The sequence below is a fragment of the Phalacrocorax aristotelis genome, chromosome 11, assembly GCF_949628215.1.
Source record: "Phalacrocorax aristotelis chromosome 11, bGulAri2.1, whole genome shotgun sequence".
Lineage (NCBI taxonomy): Eukaryota > Metazoa > Chordata > Aves > Suliformes > Phalacrocoracidae > Phalacrocorax > Phalacrocorax aristotelis.
The window spans coordinates 2290536-2299880 of NC_134286.1; the positions used below are offsets into that span (position 1 = coordinate 2290536).

At 47.5% G+C, this 9345-nt stretch overlaps 2 long non-coding RNA genes across 3 annotated transcripts in view; both read right to left on the reverse strand.

Annotated features, from left to right (window-relative positions):
- LOC142063178 (uncharacterized) overlaps window positions 1-9345 on the reverse strand; it is a 95989-nt gene that overhangs the window by 48911 nt on the left and 37733 nt on the right. The gene's annotated exons all lie outside the window — the stretch shown is intronic.
- On the reverse strand, window positions 1245-9075 carry LOC142063172 (uncharacterized). Of its 2 annotated transcripts, XR_012662666.1 has the most exons (3): window positions 8937-9075; window positions 8104-8222; window positions 1245-4932 (listed from the first exon to the last, which is right to left on the reverse strand). It is a non-coding gene; the product is annotated as an uncharacterized LOC142063172 (long non-coding RNA). The 2 variants fall into 2 exon arrangements; XR_012662665.1 differs by having other exon boundaries at window positions 8104-9075.

Genomic DNA, 9345 nt, shown 5'->3' on the forward strand with positions numbered 1-9345 from the left:
TTATTTCTCTTGATGCTCTTTTTTCAACCTGATGGTGCTGCAGAAACACCCACCTCCTCTGAAAGGACCGCTGGGTCTCAGTCACTGTGTGACTTGGGCACCGGCTCTTTCCACGTGATGAGCAGCTGAGAGCTGTAAATGCATCTCAGAAAGTCATTATTATTGGAACAAATTCTCCACTTGTGCTGAAGTGCCCATGGCAGCCTTGTTCCAGAAATTGAAATATTCACCACGACAGGCATCCCGAGGCACTGCTGTCGCTGTACCCTCAGACCTCAGAGCGTGGCAGGGGCTAGGACGTGACATCTGCGTTCTCGGTACCGCAACCTGTTGGCAGCAGCCGAGCGGTGCCCAGGTGTCGCACCCCGAGCCTCTCGGCAGCCCTGCTTGGGCACTCCAAGGAAGCGAACAGAGACCATCTGCTGTTATCTGCTAACGGCACCCCTCTGTATTTTAAGCCATAGCACTGGTAATGCTGTTTTCAAGGCGGCTCGGGACAAGATGTGTGCCCTGAGCTCCCCACCTCCGCAGGAGAATTCAGTTCAAAACTCTGTTGTTTGGATTCATCCATATTTCTGAACCTCACAAGCTGCACAGCTTGTCCTGTATCAGTGACAGCTAAGCTAAGCCTCGACCAACACACCACGGGGATACGTGATCAGCTATTCGCTGTTGCCTCCTTGCTGGTGGAAGCTGTCACTGGGGAGTGTGAGCAGTGCTTGGCCCGTTAATAACTTCTCTCCAGGTGACCCCATGAGAAACTGGTTGAATTCACTTTCTAGATGACACCTGGTGACGTGCAGCGCGCAGAACACCTTCCTCAGCCACGTTTCTTCAGCGTTGGTCTGGGCGTGAATTTTGCATTGTAAACTAGAAGCTTTGGGATTAATTTGTTAGTTCCAGTGGATGCCGAGTGTCTGTCGGAGGCTATGTGATCCTGAGAAGAGGAGCGTCGGTAGGAAGAAGGTCAGGTCCTGGAGCGCCGGGAGGGGTTTGTGGGAGCTCCCTGATGGGTGCTTTGGAGGCATTTTGGGGCCATCTGCAAGGAAATGTTTCATTGGAGGCTACCAAGGAGAAACACGTGCCCTCAGACGGGAGCTGGGTCCTGTCCCTCCGTACAGGAGGCTTTTCAATCAAATGGAGGAGGGGTCTTCTCTTACATCAAGGAAACCTTGATATACTCAACTTGCACTAAATTACTGTAAGTTGTGTTTAGTTTAAAATAAAATGAAACTGGCCAATACTTACATTTTCATACCTGATATTTATTTTACGTTGCTTTAGCACAGATGCAAATAGAGTTCATAGACTTATGGAGTGAAATATAATGGTCCAGGGCAAAGCGGAGAGAAACAAGAAACACTGGAGAGAGCCTGGAATAGGCAATTCTTGCGCTAGGTCAGTCAAATGTTAAAGAAATCTCTTTTTCCTACTGTTTCTGGATTAGGTGGACTGCAAGCAGGGAAGGATGTCAGAATCGCAGAGCACCGCAGACAGAAAGTTTATGTATCCTCGGTAAGCTTATGTAAAATGGAGACTTGGCCAGCCTAATCCCTGCACATTAAGCTCATTTGCAGAAAAAACCACACACACCCCTCAAATGTCAAAATAATGTCCTGGGACAGAGGAGGATGAAAGAATGTAATGGAAAATAAGCATGCCAAGTTTAAACCTAAGAAACCGGCTGCCTCTTTGTGAGGCGGGGGGGTCCCAAGGTACAGACCTTCCCCAGATAAGACAGTCACTGGTTGGTTGCTGCTGCCTCCCGACACTCGCTCACGAGCTGAGAGAGACTGTTTGCTCTGCTCAGTACGATGCCATAACTGCTTTATTGCAGACTCTGCTGAGCCAAGGCAGCAGGTTTCAGCTGGAAATACAGTCTATATCCAAAATGAAATGCAGGCTCCATTTTATTTTTACATTTATGTATTGGCAACACACTTAGGCCTTGATATCTGTATCAGAATCTTTCCTCTTTACTGCTCTTCTACACACAGCATCCTGCTCCTGTTAGGAACACAGGCATTTTTTTTGAGTCTCTGGTTGAAGAAACCTTATGAAAGTTTTTTGTAGATAGAAAAAGGCCTCAGGGAAAAAAACATGCATAACCCTAGGGCATTAAATAGGTACTTTTCTCTCCTCAGAAACCACTTTTCAATCAGGAAAAACAAATAAGTACCAAAATAGCCTCCATGAGTCACAAAAAATTATCAAAACTATCAGACAAGGGCATTAGCAACACAGCTGGTAGCATATTCCCCGGAACATCCATTGTGGAGAACCTCTCAGAGCACGAACAATCAAAACCAGAACAGAGAGCCTTGAACGATGCTTTGTAAAAAGCTTAATTGCAATCAGATTGACGCGATGCCAAAGTACCATCAACAATGGGCTGGTAGAGAGCAGGAGTTAAGTGTTGGTGCAACACGAATAATACCACTTTGATTTGCGTAACACTGCCTGACTGTAAGTTTGTGCAACAGAAGAGTGCCCGGCTTGGCAAGATTAACTTCATTAATATGCTTTACTAACACAGTCCCTAGGAGGGAACTACAGCGTGAAGGTTTGGACCTCAGCGTGCTGCACAGCCCTGCGCAGTGACACACACCTCACTGCAGAGCTGGGCACGAGCGATGCTCAACATAGGCTTCTTTTGGGTTAAGGTACCCAAAAGGGTAATAGAATCATAGAATCATTAAGGTTGGAAAAGGCCTCAAGGATCAAGTCCAATGCCCAACCCAGCACCCCCAGGCCTCCTAAACCATGGCCCCAAGTGCCACGTCTGCACATTTTTGAACCCCCCCAGGGACGGTGACTCCCCCACCTCTCTGGGCAGCCTGTGCCAGGGCCTGACCGCTCCTTCAGTGAAGACATTTTCTCTAATCTCCAACCTAAACCTCCCCTGACGCAGCTTGAGGCTCCTCTCGTCCTGTCACTGGTGACCTGGGAGCAGAGACCAGCCCCCCCCTCACTCCAGCCCCTCTCAGGCAGCTGCAGAGAGCAATGAGGGCTCCCCTCAGCCCCCTCTTCTCCAGGCTAACCCCCCCCAGCCCCCTCAGCCGCCCCCCAGCACACTTGTGCTCCAGACCCTGCCCCAGCCCCGCTGCCCTTCTCTGGACACGCTCCAGCCCCTCAAGGCCCTTCTTGTCCCGAGGGGCCCAAACCTGAGCCCAGCATTTGAGGCACGGCCTCACCAGGGCTGAGTACAAAAAGGGTTATTCACTGAGAAGCTGCGGGGGAACCGCAGACTATACCAACTCCTAGGTACTGCAATGTCTTGGATGCTAATGAAAATTAGAAATATTTCATTTTTCTTCCATTCTAGCATATTTCTTTCAATAAATCCTCTGATAACAGCTATGCTTTCCTATGTTGCGATACCACAAGAGGATCCCAGGACGGTGAAGACAGAGTGGGATGAATTTTACTAATTTAGCTCTGTTTCCATTCTGTACCGGTGATACAGCCATGGAGGCTGGCGCCGAAGGAGGGGCGAGCCCGACGGAGCTGTGAATCATCCGGCATCACCCTGCGGTCTGCGGCACAGCCCAGATCCTGCAAGCCCCGAAAACTCACTGCACGCAAAGTGGGAACCAGGACACGCTGGTGGGGAGATCACTCTCCCATGCGGTTCTAAGGGTAGCAGCTGCCCTCTAGAGGGAGCGGGACCTGGGCTAATTCAGATTTCTTATGAAAATGCAGAAAACGGGCTTCCTCCTAGGGCAAGGGATGGCCGAGGCAACGCGGGGCTGTGATGGGCAGCGTGTCCCCTCTCCCCCTTCTCTACCGCCCACCTCGCAGGGAGAGGACCTGCACGGAAAGCTTGCAGCCTCCTTGTTTGCAAGAACTCTTCTAAATCTGTGTATCAAAAAATGCATCTTAAGGATGTTATTAAGAATAGCAACGTTATGTTCACTAGGCATTGTGAATTGTGAATCACCCTGCTGAAGGATTTCTTTCCAGCACATGTAACTCTATGGTTTTGTCTAGTTTTCTATTATTCAGCCCATGTGGGCTTTTACCACTTCCCTCGGGAGTCTCCACCGAAGCCTAATAGTCCACATTGTTAGAAAACGTTTCCTGATATTCAGCTGCTTCTTCCTTCTATTCATGCACAGCAGAATTGCAGGCTCTTGCCTGGTTGCGCCTTCAATTGTTTCAGGTGCACCAGGCTTCTTTCAAACTCTGATTTTTGGCCATCAGAACACAGGCTATATTCACCGGCTTCTCATGTCCTTTGGGTTTGTTTTGTTGAAACTTAATAATCCCTCGGCTGCCGTGCTCCGAGATGCTGTCCCTGCTACTGCATGGGGAAGTCAGCCAGCGCTGGCTATTGGTCTCGGCTTGCTTCGTTAACTGCTCTGCAGCGGCTCTTCCTGACATCGTAGCTCTTCATCCTTCCCAGTTTATTTAGTGAAACTCGGTTTCTTCCATTAAAACGCCAGCGCTTACTGGTGCTGTGTTATAGTCTGACTACAGCCGCCCCACAGCCTCAGCCCAGGGAAGCCGTGCTGCATGAGATACGGGTACGGTACCCCCTGCTGATGCCGACAGCCACTGCAGGTCCAGCCACACCAGTCAAACAGGGCCATCCCTGCTGAAAACACCAGTCTCCACCATGCCCGGAAAGGGAGCCATTGGTTGGCTACCACTGGGATTCAGAAAAAGAATAAACCAACTCTATTCCACCTGCTTTTCGTTAAAACCTGCTCTGCCTCCCACCATGGGAAGATAAAGGCAGCCTTTTCAGCTTCCCCTTGGACACGTTCAAACATCGTCCTGCACCACGACAGGAGCAACACCGCTTAGCTCTGAGATCAGGCTCCTCTTCAGCTGGCGCTGGCGGTGGCTTGCACAGGCAGCCCAGCAGCTTCGCTGGAAAACACCTGCTCCATTTTCCAGGGGATAAGATTTCGGCATAACTGGTGCCTCCTGTCAAAACAATGGTATACGTTACTGCCTGTTTATTAAAGCGGGGACTCTGAAGCATGCCGGGACTGAAAAACAGGCCCTTTGAACGGGGTAAAAAGAATCAAGGACCCCAGGTCCCACACCAAATTAGGACAGAGCGAGTTTCTGAACTCCTTCTGGAGGAAAGAATAATCAGGTATTTCTTTCTTGCCTGAAGTAACTCCTGGATGCAGTTTCTGAAGAGAGACATTATGGGCTAGATTTGGTCATGCGAAATTAGAAATTGCTCCATATTATGGGGAAGATGACTAATGAGTGGGGAGTCTGTAAAATGAATCCCTTCTCTGTTGACAAGAAAAAAATCAAAGCCTCTGAAACTACTGAGACACGCTTGGAAGAGCCCGGTTAAATTACTGCAAAACATGGAAAGCAAAGGGAGAGGCGTGCCTCGAGGCACGGAGAGGACAGTGTCCAAAAGACTGACATTATTCTAGTTTATTGATGAGGCTACGTAGCAAAGAAAAGCAGAGGTTTAGGGAAAAAAATGCATGGTTTGGAGGGATACTGAGGTTCAGGTACTTGGTGCCACCAGAGGTTTCTATTTGCCTGACCTAGCAAACAGTTTCTATTTGCCTGACCTAGCAAACAGTACGAACCTTTGTCTTACTTTTTACACCATGAAATACATTTCAGCAGCTCATAATCTAATGCCTTTGCTTCGAGTTGAGCGCACTTAATAAAGGCAGGCCCTCAGCACTCATGAAAATGCAGACAGTTGCTACTGGATGGGTCTAAAAATCCGAGAAACAAATCACAGGTTAATCGGTTAATCCGATCCTCAGCCGGGTGGCGCGTATGCGTGTTCTAGCAGGCGGTGCTCGCTAGAAAACTGTCAAGGCTGAGAGCAGCGGGGACTTTCTGGACACTCAGTCACTCTGCTGGCATGAGCAACATTTTCCCTCGCCCCCAAAAATCTTTGATTTGAATAAACATTTGAAGAACAAATATCCTGTCATTTATTAGCAAAATGTCCTCTTGGATTGGAAAGCAATGGAACTTTAAGTGCTGGTAAATAAACAACCCAGGGTTTTCAAATGAAGCCTTCTTAAAATTACAAGGATACGGATTCAAATGGGCACTTGCCTTTCTTTTTTTTAAATCATCTTTCTGCAGCATTTAGAATTATTAAAAAAGGCCCTTCTAAATGCAGATTTTTTCAAAAACCAAACAGGATGAGGCTTTGCATTTCCATTTGATTCCAAAGTGATTTTTTTATGGCTTTGTTATAAAACCCTTCAAAAAGAATTTCAAATGGAAGCACTGACAAACCATTAAGCATTAGTAAACACTGCAGCATTAGCGAGCTCCTGATGGGTTCTGCTACATCTGCTCAGGAATTTTCCCTCAAAATCTTTTCCAGCAGAGACTGTGGTTTTTGTAAAGTCACACTTTTTTTTTTTCTTTCTTCCCAGGAAAATACCAGTATTACTAAATTTTCCTTCAGCTTTCCTGGGAACATCTAAACGGAATATCCCATTGTAACAGAATTGAACCTGTTGGCTTAATCCTCCAAATGTTTTCTTTGAGGTCGCCCCAACATTAACCCTCCACCGGAGCTGCTGTTAACGTGGGAGCTCTAGTCCTAAAGCCGGCGCCTTAAAAGCGAGAGGCCTTAGGAAGCTGTGCACCCCACGGCATGGGCGAATCATGCAGGACATCATACGGACGCATTGCAGGCAGCCAAAGTGCCTAAACACAACCCAGTTTGTAAGCTCAAAGAGGAGGTGTTTTGGCAACATGGGTTACCCACTTCCCCAGGCAGGGTCCCTAAACGGCTCTGGTGCCGTGACGCCACTCCTGGATGGTCCTGGTTGGCCACTGCAGCTTCTCAGCAGCTTGTTCACAGGCTCTCCCCTATGGAGGGAGGGCTCCACGGGGCCTCAGAGCATCCCATACGCGCTGCCGCACCAGGGCGAACTAAAGCCGTGCAATGTTTTGCCACCAAATGACAAATTAAGGCTGCTGTTGCAGGAAAGCAAAGGAAGGAAACGAGCCTTGCCAATGAATAGACGGGGGAAAGGGAAAAGCTAATGCCTCTGTCATATATATTCTAGTGGCCTTTAAAGCACAATTTTGATTTGGTTTCTGCTCTTTGCCTCCTTTTGAGTGCTCCTAAGTGCCCTGAAGTAGGAACCTTGGCACAATGAAGCATCGATTGACTGAAAATAGTCAGTGTGTTTGACAGCAGAAGAATTAAGCGTTAATCATCCGGAAATGCAATGTGCTAGTCTTCTGGGTAAAATTTTTTCTTAAATTCAGCTATTGCTGCCTGATTGAAATCAGGGGAAATTTCATATGCCGGTCTAAGAGCCACGAGACCACTGACACCGCAGACGACCAAAACCATAAGAGAAGTATCATATCAGTAGGGTTTCTATGCACAAGCAGAAAATCTGAGTACTGCAAACAGGGGGTAAAACTTCTGCTTAACCATGCTGTGCCTTCTCAGCAGCCATGGTTTCCAATAAGATAACAGCCCGGTTTCCCTTGTTTTCCAAAATAACTAGAGATTATTGATGTACTGCCAATGTTTTAAGAAGGAGAGCTCACTAAATCCCACCCTGTTCCAAGCCTAAGATGAACACCATGGGATCAGGGTGGGGACAGCAAACGAGTTGTGCCGAGAGGAGAGATGAAGAGCTGAGGAGTCTATTCATTGTTTTTCCATTTTAAAGAAAACACTTGCCTGTAACTGTAACCAAGAAGAGAGGCAGCCACCTCCCCTTTTCATGTTTGGCAAATAAACCTCTGTTAAGGGCACTTTGTTGGAAATGTTTGTACTTTATTTATTTAAAAAATTATAGAGTACATTGATAGCACAGCATTTGGCCTATTTAGACTGGTGTGGAGAAGGTAAAGGCATATACGTAATGCTTTGTGAGATGTGTCTTGGAGGGGAGCAGGAATATATTGTTCCGGGGACATTTTCTCTCTTGTTAATACCAAAACCTTTCTGTGTTTCATAAGGGAAAATTTTGGGATTCTTTTTTAATGTTCTCTAGAGGCTGGAGAGTAGCATCATGGATCACAATAGAGGTTCTACTTCTCCAGCTTCTAGTTTTGGCTACAGCCAGCAGAAAAAGATGCTCCTTTTTAAAGAAAAAGCCCCAAAGTAACAGGTGACTGACTAACCTGCTCACTAGAGATGCTTTTGAATTCAGCGGCAACCATGGATGGAGATGAAGTTGGACCCACTACGACGGTTTGGAAGGATGGACTCCATAAAAGGCAAAAATACCATCCCCAGTCTCCTGTTAGGTTAGAGGTAACATTATAAGGAGTTCCTGAGAGCCCTCGGAGTTCACAACAGCTGAAGACTTTTGTTAGGAGTATTTAATTAAAGCAATAACTCTGGAGAGAAAGCAAACATCCCAGATAGGTACAGCTGCCTGCTTAAACTCCAACAGCACCAAAGCTGGCACAATTGCCACGTTCTGGCTAAACACTGTAGGAAGTACAGACATTTTGTTTTCTTTTAAGGTTTATGCTGTATTTAATCTTCAAGGAGCAATAAGTCTCCTTTCTAACGGGCTTGCCCAGCGCCTGGTAGTTTTGAAGGCTGCGACACAAAATGTTAATCTGCAAAGGGTTTCAGCGTGCTGGTTCTAATCTGTATCAGTGCATCCAGCTTCAAACCATCCAAACCACACTTCTTTCCCTAAAAAAGGCGATTTCAAATGCAGACGTGTTGTTTAATGGGTCCCCGCTGAGAGCACTCGCATAAGAATGGGCCCGAGGGGTGTGAAAAGCAGTTGCATTATACCCAGCGGTCAGGATTTCCATGCAGCCTGCCTGAAAATGCCCACAAGCCACGGAGGGGCAAAGCTGGTTTCTGTGTGCGAGTTTACTGGCGATCCTGGTGGGTTTTGCATCTTGCGCCTTCTGCCAACCCCCATTCTCAACCCCACGTTCGTACCCGAGTGACGGCGATGGCCGATGTCTTTGGCCACCCCTTCGCAACTTACCTAGACTGTCTGTCACCTTTACCCACTAAAAAAGGGAAAATGGACCTTTGACCGCCAGGAGCAGGAAACATCTGCACCTTCACCATTTTCAGTCCCAATCCACGCTCGGGTTTGTGTATGTTTTATTAAACCGTGAGCCCTCAGAGGATGAGGCTTTGCAGACTGGAGTTAGGCTGTTACATGAGATATTCAGGAAGTTATTTGCATCGACTGGATAAAAGCCTGTGGCAGCTGGGCGTGCTGCAGAAGCGAGTCAGAGACCACTGCATCAGCCACCAGCCCAAGGAATAACATTAGTTCCAGCTTCACAATGAGTTGTTTACTGGCCTTGGCTGCCTGTGGGAACGGCCAAGAAGAGCAGAGGAAAAGGAGAGACAAACACAATGCGAGCGAGACACGTTAGGCGGGA